Raw genomic sequence first — 14,960 nt, 5'->3', positions numbered from 1 at the left:
CCAATCCTGAACTCCCTAGACTTGATAGACTTACTAATATTGTGAATTCCCTTGTTACAGAAAAATCGAAACCAGTCCGAGTATGTGGAATATGTGCTACACCTGAACATACGACTGATGCGTGCCCTAGTCTATGTGACGATTCTATGGCCCATTTAGATGCTGTGGGAAATTTTCCTGGGCCACCACAAAGACGATACGACCCTTATGCCAATACCTACAACCCAGGATGGAGGGACCACCCTAATTTTAGTTATGGGGCTAATCTACGTTATAACCAGCCGTACCAAAATCGAGCCCCACAACAGTCGCAAGATTCAGGTAATTCTCTAGAAACTTTGGTCAATAAATTAGCAACTAATGCCTTTGATTTTCAACAGTAAACTCTCAATTTCCAAAGAGAAATGAAGGGTTTTTAGCAGAAAACCGAAGCATCCATAAGGGAGTTGACCACATCAATTGAGAAATTAAACTCTCAAGGGAAACTGCCATCACAAACAGAACCAAACCCGAGGCAGAATACGAATGCAGTAATGTTTCGAAGCGGAAAGGTCCTGGAACCAGTTCCTGGCAAGAATCTTGGTCAAGAAATCGCCCAGAAAACTCCAGAAAACAACGAATAGATCCGAGCGAAACCCCAACTGCCGAAAATCTAACCTCCATTCCCAAGACGATTAAGTCAGTGTCGAAAAAGTAAGGAAGACAAGGAGATACTCGAAACATTCAGAAATGTCGAGATCAATTTGCCACTATGAGATGCCATCAGACAGATTCCGCGGTATGCCAAGTTTTTCAAAGAGCTTTGCACCAACAAACGAAAATTAACAGGTAATGAAAAGGTAAGTGTTGGTGAAAATGTTTTCGCAGTACTACAGCGGAAAATGCCGGTAAAATGCAAAGATAGGGGTATGTTCGCTATTCCATGCAAAATTGGCCATTTAGGAATTAAAAAGGCTATGTGCGATTTAGGGTGTCCATAAATGTAATGCCTTATTCTATTTATGAATCACTTAACGCGGGTTGTTTGACAAAGACAGGTGTTACCATTCAGTTGGCAGACAGGTCTATTGTCCATCCCGAAGGGGTCCTCGAGGACGTATTAGTCAAAGTCAATGGGCTTATCTTCCCTGCAGATTTTTATGTGATAAAAATGGAGGAGGATAACACTCCTGGGTCTTCAGACATCTTGTTGGGGCGACCTTTCCTTAGTACTGCGAATACTAAGATTGATGTACGAAGCGAAACCCTCACGATGGAGTTTGACGGGGAGATTATGAAGTTTAACGTTTATAGCACTATTAGTCACCCAAGTGAAGTCTTGGACGTAAACCGTGTTGACATAATTGACTCATCAGCAGAAAAAACTTTTAAGTCATCTTATGGAGATAAACCTAAAATGATGTTTAATGATTTTGAATCTGTTAATAAATTATTGGCTCCCATGAATACTAAACTTCTACCTCCTGTTGTGCAGGCACCAGATCTGAAATTAAAACCACTTCCTGAACATCTCAAATGCACATTTTTGGAGAATGATGAGACCATTGCCGACTTAAAAAGGATCAACCCCTTGAAAGAAAATACGGAACCAAAGAAAGAGGCGTAAGGACGATTAAGCCCAAATATGGTGGATGTGATAGAAAATGAGAATTTCCAAGCCTATACAAATGAAAGAATTCATTTGGAACAATTCCAATTCTAGTTGAGGCGTCAAGCTAGCGACGTTAAATAAGCGCTTGTTGGGAGGCAGCCCGATCTTTCTTTTTCTTTTTATTTTTATTTTTATTTTTATTTATTATTTTCCTTTCTTTTTTATTTATTATTTATTATTTTATTTTATTTTTATTTTATTTTAGTTAAATATTAATAAATTTCTCTTCTTCCATCTAGGTGAAATGGAGCGAAAATACGAAGAAAAAAAAGAGACAGAAAGTGTGCACCAAAATAACCCTATCCATGGTACCAAACAGTTCTATTCCAGCCCAAAATGCTATATCTCTGCAGCCAAACAGTCTTATTCCAGCCCTAGAATCCCCAAAATCTACAGCCAAACACCCCTTTTCAGCAAATAAAACTCTCAAACCTTACATTATTATTAGTTTTTTCTCAAATTTCTCCATAACCGCCAACTCCTCTCTCCTCCACCACCCACCGCCGATTTCTTAGCCACCATGGTGAGAACCCGAAGCCGAACCGCTGTTGCACACGTCGCTTCGCCATCTTCTTCTCCACCGTGTGCGCCAACCGATGGTAACTACATGGGGAGTTTTTCTAAATTTTTTTCTCCACCTATTTGTTTTCCTTTTACTTTCACATCGAGGACTATGTGTTTTAAGTAGGGGGAGGAAGTTATTCATTTTGTTTTAATCTTTGAATTTTTGTTATTGTTCTTTGGTTTGGTTGTTGCTATTGTTGCTGGCTCTCTATTTTTTTTGGAATATCTTGCCTCTTTTCATGCCCAAGATTTTACCAGGAATTGCCTACTGTTTGACCTACAAGCATGATTCTTACCTTCTAAGGAAGTTATGATTTTTCCCATAATTGATGCCATCTCCACTGTTTTGTTTTTATTAGGCTAAAAATAATTGTGATTAATAGGGTTAATTATATTTTGCTTTTCGTAAAATTGATCAGGTTTAATATAAAGTGAACACTTAAAATGATTGCATGCTTAATTAATGTTCATGGCTATTAGGTGATTATTGAAACTTATTTTTGACACTTAAATTTTTTCTTTCCTGAGTTCTCAAGAATTTTAAATATCGTTTAATTTTTAATAAAAGTTTTCCATGGTTATGAGTACATCTTAGATCGTTACTGACTGAGTAACCGGGGTAGGGTGCTTGGGTTGTCATTCTACTTCGCGTCAAAAGGTTGTGTGACGTGACAAGTAAAACTCCGCTAGCTGAGGTTATGAGTATGGCTCAAATCGTGATCGATCGAAATGTAAGGGTAGGGTGCTTGGGTTGTCATTCTACTTAGCGTTAATAGGTTGTGTGACGTCTTGGGTAAAACTCCGCTAACCGAAAATAAATAATTTTAGGAGTATGTTGAAATTGAGTAAGGGGTGGGGTGCTTGGGTTGTCATCTCTCTTAGCGTCAAAAGGTTTAATATATTCCTAAGTAAATAAATAATAATAAAATTTTAAAAAAAAAAAAAAAAAAAAAAAAAAGAAGAAGAAGAAAATAAGTACTAATAAAGTTGCACTTCGGGGACTAAAGGAGGAAATAATTAAGGTGTCTCAGTAGGTTTGGTAATTTACCTAAATAGCATAGCTCAAGTAGATCTTAATTTTTGTGTGAATTAATTGGAATACTTTTTCTGTTTTACTTAAAGCAAGCTTAGGGGTCTCTTTATTTTTCATATGCATTTTTAACTAATTTTTATGAAACTTTGGAGTGGAATTTCTTTTATGGCAAAATCTAGCTTCCACAGTCGATAGGAACCATACTTGAGGGCAAGCATGGGCTAAGTAGGGGGAATTTGATAATACTCTAAAATGACGTGTTTTTATATATTAATCATGTGTTTATTTTGAGCTTGAGCCTACTAATTTGAGCTATTTATATCTTTTTATCTTTTAGGGACTAAATTGGAGGCGAAAAGTAAATTCAAGGGAAAAAGCGTCAATTTGGAGATCAAATGGGCCAATATGCAACGTGGGACAAATATGGTGCCAAAAGTGCGAACATGGAAGGCACAAGGACTTAAAAGCAAATAGAAGAGATTTTATTTAGGAAGACTCTATTTTATTTTATTTTATTAGGATAATTAATATTAAGATAATTATTAGGATTATTCAAATTTAGGATTTTATTTTAATTATCTTTGTTTATCTTTAATTAAATGTATTTATCTTTTTAAAATTTAAGTTCAATTAGACTAGCTCCCTAGCACTATAAATAGGGGGTGAAGTGACTCTATTTGGGTTGATCTTTTTCTGTAAACACTCTCCCCTTGAAAGTCTAGGCTTTTGTTTCTTCATATTTTCTTTTAATAAAATTCCCTTTTTTCTATTTTTTTTCCACCATTATCATGAGCCACTAAAACCCATCTAGTCGAAAGTTGTCAATATTTCCCAAAAAGGACTCTTGAGGCTTAGAATCTGTACTTAGCCTTCTCGTCAAGTATTCATCGTTTCTCACTTTTCTGGCTAACGCTTCATCCATGGCCCTTAAAAGTAAGCTTTTCAGGATATGCAAAGCGGCGCTTTGTATGTTTTGGAAGGATTGCATAGTCGGTTCGTTAACTTCTGCGTCGAGGTTGGCGAGCCAAAGAGACAAAATGGCGTGGATTTGCCATTGAGAAGCGTTGATCTAGCATAGATTCTTGGCTAGAGTCAAGTTCCCTAAAAATCGTAAGTCTAATCTTTGGAGCTGGTGGTCGAGGCGTCCTCTTCCTTTATGAATGGCTTACTTGAGTCGAGAAGGATCATCCAAAAGCTAAGGATTGAGCCCAAGGCGGAATGAGACAACCGGAGGCTGGAACTTTCCCATAAGAATTTCTTTTCTCTTAAAACTCTCTTTATTATTTTATTATTTTGTAATCATAATTTGATAAACTTTAAATTTTGTTTTTATTTTATTTTTCGCTTCCAAAATCAATTCTTAAATTGCTTTTTATTTTATTTTTTCGAGAACGTAGATTTTCTTGGGCACGATTACGCTGTGATTTGAGAAACAAGTATTCGTATAATCCGGTCACTGAGGATTCGACCCTACTTCCCCTTTACTATTTCTTTTTCGTTATTTTACAGGGAATAGGATATTTTTGGTGCTCTCAACGACGCATCAGAATTATAGGCTTGATGAGTAATACATGATGTATAAGTTGCCTTATGTTTTGGTATGGTTATGTGGTTGCTCATGTAGCTAGTTGCCATTTTGTAAGCTAATACTTGGAAGATGATATGTTATGGCTTGATTTTAAGATGATGAAATGATATGTTTTGAGGCATGAAATAGATGGTAATATGATGAGGAAATGCTTTTAGAAGTTATGTAAAATTTGATGATTTTAGCATAATGATTTGGTGTGTTTTGAATACGGAATTAAGTAGTTGACGTGGATGGTTTAAAAATGGTATAAATTGTGTATGAAATAGCATGTTTTGGTTGCTCATATATGTATGGGAATGATGCAATTTGATGTGGTTTAGGTGTGTTTGAGGAAAGTGAGAAATGTGGCTTAAAATAAGCCTATTTTTACTTTACACGGCTAAACACACGGGCGTATGGCTCGATCGTGTGTGACACATGGCCTTGGTATACTACCGTGTGTCTCTTAGGGAATAATTAAAAATTCAAGTTAGTCTCATACACGGCCTACACATATGGGTGTGTCTGGTGGCCATGTGAGGTACACAACCTTAGTACATGGGCGTATGTGGCCATTTCGAAGGGTACACGGGTGTGTCGTCGGCCGTGTGACCCAAGTCAGTAACCCCTCTAGATTTTACACGGCCTGGCACATAAGCGTGTCATCAGCTGTGTGGTACAAGTCAGAATGTATGCGTTATTTTCACACGGCCTATGACACGGGCGTGTCTAGTAGTCGTGTGGGGCACATGGTCCGTTCACACGTAAGTTTACACGGTTGTGTAACCCTTTAATACAAGAAATTTTTTTTATGTTTTCCAAAGTTTGCAAATGTTATTGGTTTAGTCCCAAACCTCTTTTAAGCATGTTTTAAGGTTTCATAGAGCGTTATAAGGGACAATGTGAATGTGTTGAATGGATTTATATTATGAATGCGTATAAGTAAGATATATGTTGTGATTGATCGGTAATACCTTGTAACCCTATTCTAGCTATGAATACGGGTTAAGAGTGTTATATTTAATTGGTATCAGAGCTACAGTTTAGTCGATTCTAGAACTAATGTAGCATGTGAGAGTCTAGTTATACATGCCATAAATATAAACTACAATAGTGTGATGATTCTTGACAGTTAAAATATGTTTTTATATAGCAAATAGATCCTAAAAGAGCCGTAGTTGATGATGTAGAGAGTAACGAGCTTGCTCCTACTCAAAGGGCAGCGCAATCTGACTCTAGACATGTAATTGGTAGTCTCGAGGAGAGGCTAAACAAGCCTTGCTCCATATGATGAGTACGAAATTCGTTCGAACAAATCCGGCTGCTCAATAACCTCCACCCCTACCTGTTCTTCAACAAGACCCAGTTGTGCCACAAGTGATCGATCTGATTCGATTGAGTAAGCCACCTATAGATAAGATATGTAAACACAGTGCTGAGGAGTTCCAGGCTACAGTTGATGATGATGCTGAGAGAGCTGAATTCTGGCTTGAGAACACTATTCAAGTATTCGATGAATTATCTTGTACTCCTGATGAATGTATCAAATCTGTAGTATCTTTACTAAGAGACAATGCATATCATTGGTGGGAAACGTTGATATCAATAGTTCCGAGAGAACGTGTCACCTGGGAGTTCTTTCAATCTGAGTTCTAAAAGAAGTATATAAGCCAGCGGTTTCTCGATCAGAAACATAAAGAGTTTCTAGAATTGAATTAATGCAGGATGACTGTAACCGAGTACAAAAGAAAATTTGTAGGATTGAGCAAGTATGCCCGAGAATATGTTTCTACAAAAAAGAGATTATGTGTAAATTATTTGTAAATGGATTGAGTGAAGATATAAAACTTCTAGTCTGGATTCTGGAAATCAAAGAATTTGTTGTTTTAGTTGAAAGGGCTTGTAAAGCCGAAGATCTCAGCAAAGAAAAGAGAAAAGATGATTTTGAAGCAAGAGATTCGAGAAAGATATTAACTAGTAAATCTTATCAGTCTTCATCGAAAAATTTTTGAGACTCGTTTAATCGTTCTAATACGTCTGTGGGACATTCATATTGAGATCGTGAAAAGCAACCTGTGAGATCTAAAGCTCAAGCTACATCTGTTGCTAGTACTTATAGTGTGAGACAAAACCTACCTGAGTGTAGACATTGTGGGAAATAACACTTCGGTGATTGTAAATTGAAGGAACGAGTTTGTTTTAAGTGTGGATCGTTAGATTATTTTATCAAATATTGCCAGAATTAGCTGAAAAAGATAATGCTCAAAACATGAGGCCGAGTAACACTGCAGTTAGAGGTAGATCACCCAAAAATGCTATTAATGTGAGTGGTAGTCAGAGAACAACTAAAGGCTCTGATATGAGATCTGAAGCCCGAGCACCTGCACGAGCCTATGCTATTCTCACTCCCGAAGAAGCGTTATCTCCAGACGTTATTACCGGTACATTTACTCTCTATGATACTGAAGTTATTGCATTGATAGATCTAGGATCAACTCATTCATATATTTGTGTGAATTTAGTATCCAGTAAGACTTTGCCTGTAGAGTCTATTGAATTTGTAATTAGAGTATCAAACCCCTTAGGCAAGTATGTTTTGGTTGATAAAGTGTGCAAGAACTATCCATTGATGATTCGAGAATTCTATTTTCTGGCCGATCTGATGTTGCTACCATTTGATGAATTTGATATAATTCTGGGTATGGATTGGCTAACACTGCACGATGCTATTGTGAACTATAAATGAAAAACGATTGATTTCAGATGTCAGAATAAAGAGATTATTTGGATTGAGTTAGATGAGTTGAATGGTTTACCAGTAGTGATTTCATCAATGCTAGCTCAAAAGTATGTGAGAAAGGGTTGCGAAGCTTACTTTGTTTATGTTCTTGATACGAAAATGATAGAAAAGAAAATTGAATCAATGCCAGTTGTGTGTGAATATCCGAATGTGTTTCCTGAAGAGTTACCAGGTTTACCATCGATTCAAGAGGTTGAGTTTGGCATTGAGTTAGTGCTAGGAACTACGCCGATATCGATAGCTCCGTACCGAATAGAACCAACAGAGTTAAAAGAATTGTAATCCTAGTTGAAAGAATTAACTGACAGAGGGTTTGCAAGACCGAGTTTCTCGCCTTGGGGTGCTCCCGTATTGTTTGTGAAAAAGAAAGATGGCACGATGAGAATGTGTATAAACTACTAACAGCTCAACAAAGTGACAATAAAAAATAAATACCCTTTGACTAGAATAGATGATTTGTTTGATCAGTTGAAAGGGGCTACAAGATTTTTGAAGATAGATCTGAGTTCGGGTTATTATCAGTTGTGAGTTAAAGAATCTGATGTGCCAAATACTGCTTTTAGAATGAGGTACGATCACTATGAATTTTTAATTATGCCTTTTGGACTAACGAATGCGCCTGCTATCTTTATGGACTTAATGAACTGAATTTTCAGACTATACCTAGATCTATTTGTCGTTGTATTTATTTTTGATATTTTGATTTATTCACGTGATAAATCCAAACATATCGAGCATCTGAGAATTGTACTACAGACTCTGTGAGACAAACAGTTATTTTCTAAGTTCAGCAAATGTGAACTCTGGTTGCGTGAGGTTGGTTTTCTAGGATATATTGTTTCAGAAGATGGTATCCGAATTGATTCAAGTAAGATTTCTACAATAATAAATTGGAAGCCTTCGAGAAATGTTTTTGAGATCCACAGTTTTCTGGGACTAGTTGGTTATTATAGACGATTTGTGGAAGGTTTCTCGATGATTGCGACTCCGTTGACGAGATTACTTCAGAAATATGTAAAGTTTGAATGGTCAGAGAAATGTCAGAAAAGTTTCAATCAACTGAAAACTCTTTTGACTGAAGCTCCAGTGTTAGTACAGCCTGAATCGAGTAAAGAATATGTGATCTATAGTGATGCATTATTGAATGGTCTGGCGCATGAAAAGAATTATCCGACTCATGATTTAGAGTTAGCAGCCATTGTGTTCGCATTGAAAATTTGGCGCCATTATTTCTTTGGTGATAAATACCATGTTTATTCAGATCACAAGAGTTTGAAATACTTGATGGCTCAGAAAGATTTAAATTTGCAACAGCGGAGATGGCTAGAATTGCTAAAAGATTACGAGCTAGTGATTGACTATCATTCGGGAAAAGCAAATACTGTTGCTGATGCATTAAGCCGGAAATATTTGTTTACTCTTCGTACAATGAATACTTAGTTGGCTCTATCTGATGATGGTTCGATTGTAGCTGAGTTGAAAGTGAGACTGTTGTTTTTACAGCAGATTTGCGAAGCTTAGAAAGTCGATAATGAAATGTTAGCAAAACAAGCTCAATATGATTCGAACCTTGATTCAGAATTTCAAGTTGATATTGATGATTGTTTAAAATTTAGAGGTCGAATATGTGTTCCGAGAAATTCAGAGTTGATTCAGATGATTCTGAACGAAACACATAGTAGTCGTTTATATATTAATCTTGGAAGCACGAAAATGTATAACAACTTAAAATAGCTTTATTGGTGGCCTAGTATGAAACGTGACATCCCAGAGTTCATTTCAAAATGTTTGATTTGTCAACAAGTTCAAGTTGAGCATCAGGTACAGTCTAGTTTATTTCAACCGATTATGATTCCTGAGTGGAAATGGGATAGAGTGACTATGGATTTTGTTTCGGGTTTGCCCCTATCTCCGAGAAAGAAAGATGCAATTTGGGTTATTTTTAATCGATTGATAAAATCAGCTTATTTCATTCCTGTTTGAACGAATTATTAGCTTGAAAAGTTAGCTGAGTTATATATCTCCAAGGCTGTGAGATTACACGGAGTACGTATTTCTATTGTTTCGGATAGAGATCCGAGGTTCACGTTGAGGGTTTAGAAGAAACTACAAGATGCACTGGGTACAAAACTACATTTTAGTACCGCATTTCACCCGCAGAAGGATGGTTAATCCAAGTGACTTATACAGATATTCGAGGATATGTTGAGATGTTGCATTCTTGAGTTCGAAGGTACGTGGGAAAAGTATTTGCAGTTGATTGAATTCGCGTATAACAATAGTTTTCAATTGAGTATTAAAATGGCATCGCACGAAGCTTTATACGGTCAGAAATGTCGAACACCGTTGTACTAGACTGAGCTAAGAGAAAATAAGATTCATGGGGTTGATCTGATCAGAGAGATTGAAGAAAAAGTGAAAGTGATTCGCGATAGTCTGAAAGTAGCTTCGGATTGACAGAAATCGTATGCAGATTTAAAACGGAAAGATATTGAGTTTCAAATTTGGGATAGAGTGTTTCTGAAAGTGTCACTGTCAAAAAAGATATTGCGGTTTGGTCGTAAAGGGAAATTGAGTCCGCGATTCATCGGATCGTATGAGATTATCGAGCGAGTCGGACCAGTAGCTTATCGACTAGCATTGTCGTCTGAGTTAGAAAAGATACATAATGTATTTCATGTGTCGATGTTTCGACGATATCGATCCGACCCTTCACATATTCTTTCCCCGACCGAACTTGAGATTCAGTCAGATTTATCATACAGTGAAGAACCTATTCGAATTCTAACTCGTGAGATCAAAGAGTTGAGAAATAAAAGAATAGCGTTAGTCAAAGTATTATGGCATCGACACGGGGTTGAAGAAGCTGCGTGGGAACCCGAGGATGCTATGAGATAGCAATATCTAAACCTATTCATTGGTAAGATTTTTGGGGATGAAAATCCCTAAGGGGAGAGTTGTAACAGCCCGATTTTAGCTAAAATAGAACAGTGGTTTTAGAACCACAAATCTGAAGTTGTAAAATTATTTTAATATTATTTTTGGTGTTTACAACATGTGATTATATATGTGTGAAAGTTTCGTGAAAGAATTTTATCGATTGGATACTTAATTTTAGAAAAATGACTAAATCGTGTAAAATGCAAAAATGGCATGCTATAAGTTAAAAGTGCTTAATTGCTATGGCTTATTAAATGAAAGGTCCTTATGTTGTAATTAGATCATTGATAGTGAAGATAGACATTAATGGCCTTATATTTGATGATTAAATGGTTTAATAACCAAGGGTAAAATGGTAAACTATGTATTAAGTTATAATAAATAAAAGAAAAATAATTTTAAGCTTAAATTATCATCATCCTTAGCCAAAAATAGAGAAAAGAAAGAATCCATTAAAGCTTTAGGTATTCGGCACTTGCATTGGTTGATTACGGTATGTTCTTTGTTCGGTTTTTGATGATTTTTACGTTTTTGTGATCTTTGTATCGAGTACTAGCTAGCCCATGGACTAATTTTCAAAACTGCTTAATGTTTTAAAAGTTTCCATTGGAGAATTCATGTGTTTTTGAATTTTTGATGATGAAATATGAAAGCTTGGTGTTTGATATACATGTTTTGTAAATTGATTTTGAGTAAAAATGTCAATTAGGGATTAAATAGTGAAAATGTGAAATGTTGCGGTTAAAAGCGTGAAAAAATGAAAATATAGGCTGCTATGAAGCTATACAAAATTTGGCTAGCATGAAATTAGAAAGAAATTTTGTAATTTGTGTTTTTATGAAATAAGGACTAAATTGTAAGAAATGTGAAACTTTAGGGGCTAAAGTGTAAAAATGCCCAAATGTACCTTTGAGGACTGAATTGAATGAGTTGGTGATTAAATGGATTAATTTTGAATGTATATGGATCAAGAACGAAAGAAAACAAATTTAGATCTGGGGAAATCGAAAGTTGTCGAATAGTCGATTCAGTCCGTTTAACCCGAATACGAGATAAGTTCATATGCAAATAAATGTCCTTAAATTGAATTATACATGTTTAATTGTCATTGAATTGCTATGAATGTTGAATTAGTACTTATGAGCAAGAATTGACAGAGTTACGACATCCGAAAATGTCGTACGAACCTTAGGAATAGTATAGGATACGAATGTCATGACATTAGGTTATCGAGATGTGATTACATGTAAGACCATGTTTGAGACATTGGAATTTTATTGTGATTACGTGTATGACCATGTTTGGGACATTGGCATCATTAATCAATTACGTGTAAGACATTGTCTGGGACAATGGCATTGATATGTGATGACATGTAAGATCATATATGGGATATTGCATTGTATGAGCTATATGTGATTACCGAGTATCCTTAACAATTTCGAATGGTTCAACAGGCAAAAATCAAGTCGAGAAAGAATGTGTGAATGAATTAAGTGACTCAGGTACGTACGAGATTCATAGTAGTATTAAAAAGGAAAAGTATTTGATGAAAGCAATTATGATATTGAATATGTGTACAATGAGAAAGGTTTGTAAACTTGAATGTGTATTTAAATGTGCTTATTCATAGCTTGCTTAATTGATGGAAATGATATTGATTCATGAGATGATTTATTTGTGTATGGCTTACTAAGCTTTTAAAGCTTACTGTGTTTATTTTCTACTGTTTTATAGATAATCGAAGCTAACTCGGACTCAGGGATCGTCGGGAAATGCCATCATACTATCGATCATTTTGTTGGTTCTTTTGAAACTTTGTATATATAGTATATGGCATGTATAGGCTAGTGTCATTTTGGTATGTTTTGAGCTATGATATTAGCCATGTGATTTGGCTTGTTAATGATGTAAATGTTGATGTGTTTTTAGCCATTTAAGTTGGCTTGAATTATGTGCTTGATGAGTAATACATGATGTATAAGTTGCCTTATGTTTTGGTATGGTTATGTGGTTGCTCATGTAGTTAGTTGCCATTTGGTAAGCTAATACTTGGAAAATGATATATTATGGCTTGATTTTGAGATGATGAAATGATATGTTTTGAGGCATGAAACAGATGATAATATGATGAGGAAATGCATTTAGAAGTTATGTAAAATTTGATGATTTTAGCATAATGATTTGGTGTGTTTTGACTATAGTTGAAATGGATGGTTTAAAAATGGTATAAATTGTGTATGAAATAGCATGTTTTGGTTGTTCATATATGTATGGAAATGATGCAATTTGATGTGGCTTAGGTATGTTTGAGAAAGGTGAGAAATGTGGCTTAAACCAAGCCTATTTTCACTCCACACTGCTGAGTACACGGGCTTGTGGCTCGACTGTATGTGACACATGGCTTTGGTACACGACCGTGTGTCCCCTGGGGAATAATTAAAAATTCAAGTTAGTCTCGTACATGGCCTAGACACACAGGCGTGTTTGGTGGCCATGTGAGGCACACAGCCTTGGCACATAGGCGTGTGTGGCCATTTCGAAGGGTACACAAGTTAGACACACGGGCATGTCGTCGGCCGTGTAACCCAAGTCAGTAACCCCTCTAGATTTTACACGGCCTGGCACACGGGCGTGTCATCGTCCGTATGGTGTAAGTGAGTATGCATGCCTTGTTTTCACACGGCCTGTGACACGAGCGTGTTCCCACACGGCCTGTGACACGGGCATGTTCCTACATGGCCTGTTCACACGGGCGTGTGACCCTTTAATGCAAGAAAATTTTTTTAGTGTGACCCTTTAATGCAAGAAATTTTTTTTTATGTTTTCCAAAGTTTGCAAATGTTATTGGTTTAGTCCCGAACCTCTTTAAGCATGTTTTAAGGTCTCGTCGAGCCTTATAAGGGACAATGTGAATGTGTTGAATGGATTTCTATTATAAATGCATATAAGTATGATATTAGTTGTGATTGATCGGTAATACCTTGTAACCTTATTCCGGATACGAATACGGGTTAGGGGTGTTATACGTGTCCCCTACCCATATATCCCTGATAAATAAATAATGAGTTACACGGTCTGGGCACACGCCCATGTGCCAACCCGTATGACCACTGCACCTTAATATTGCACACACAGCTTGCCACACGGTCGTGTAGCTTGTTTGTGTGTCTCAAATTCGAAGTTAGTTAGTTACACCGTCCATCAAACGCCCGTGTGTTGTTGAATGTCCCGTTTTCAACGATAAAAACACAGAAGAAAAGGGTTTTGATACCCTACCTAAAAATAATGACGACCATAAAGCAAACTCGAGACTCCTAAAGCCTAGAAAACAAATCCAATTGCTCAATTAACGGAAATTCAAAGAGATACGCTAAATCGCAACAACAATCAATGCCGAAACCTTCAACACAAAAACCTGAAACGAACAAAACTTACTTACTAGAAGTTCAACAACACACACTCGAGTTCTAGATGATGAGAGAAGCGTTAGGCGTCTCTTAACCTTCCCCTAAGCTTTGGTAACCACGAGCAAACAAAGCAAAACAAAGCCGATCAACACCCTCACTTCGGGATTTCAAAAAATTCACAATTCATACATAACAGCCAAAATTACAACGATTAAATGTTACCTTTAAGCACTGAAACAACTAACAATATGATACAATTCAATGATTAACCCAACAGAACGTTTTGCGAAGAGAAATTCAAGAACAATGCCAAAAGAAAGAAGAAAAGGAAAATGAAAAATAAAAATAAAAAGAAACAATGAGGGAGAAGGAGTTATCGTATAAGAGAATTCATTTAAAATTATTTACGGAGAAGTGCAAAAATAATATTCCTTAGTACACACATAAAGATTCAAACACAGGACCACTAACATAAATAGATGCTTAATCATTGAACCAACAGACTCATTCTTGGGGCCTCAATGCACAGAATCTAACTTAAGTGATACATGCAAGTCTAAAAGTTAAATTAAAGAATACACAAAACTTCAAAAGATGCAACTCGAAGCTCAAATCTTCAGTGAGCAACCAGAGTACATTACCACAGAAACACTCACATTTCCATTAACACAACCTACAAAGAAAACTCACATTTTTGGGATATTACAAGCTAAATACATCAAAATACAGAAGAATTTAGAGAAAATATATATTATATCCTGTTAAATAGGTATTTATATCTAACACTTATCCAAATCTATTGCGTAAAATTGTAGTCTTGAGTCATCTCTCAGCAGCGAATGATTCAATGTTTTAAAAAGCTGATGGTTGGATCTAACAATTTAAAATTTTGGATTGGTGATTGAACTAATTAAATACCATTTTTGGTTCGACTGATCAATAATAATTAAATAAATAATTTTAAAATCATAAAAATTAATAAAAAATTTAAA

The sequence above is a fragment of the Gossypium arboreum genome, chromosome 3 (assembly GCF_025698485.1).
Source record: "Gossypium arboreum isolate Shixiya-1 chromosome 3, ASM2569848v2, whole genome shotgun sequence".
NCBI lineage: Eukaryota > Viridiplantae > Streptophyta > Magnoliopsida > Malvales > Malvaceae > Gossypium > Gossypium arboreum.
This window is presented reverse-complemented; position numbering follows the sequence as displayed.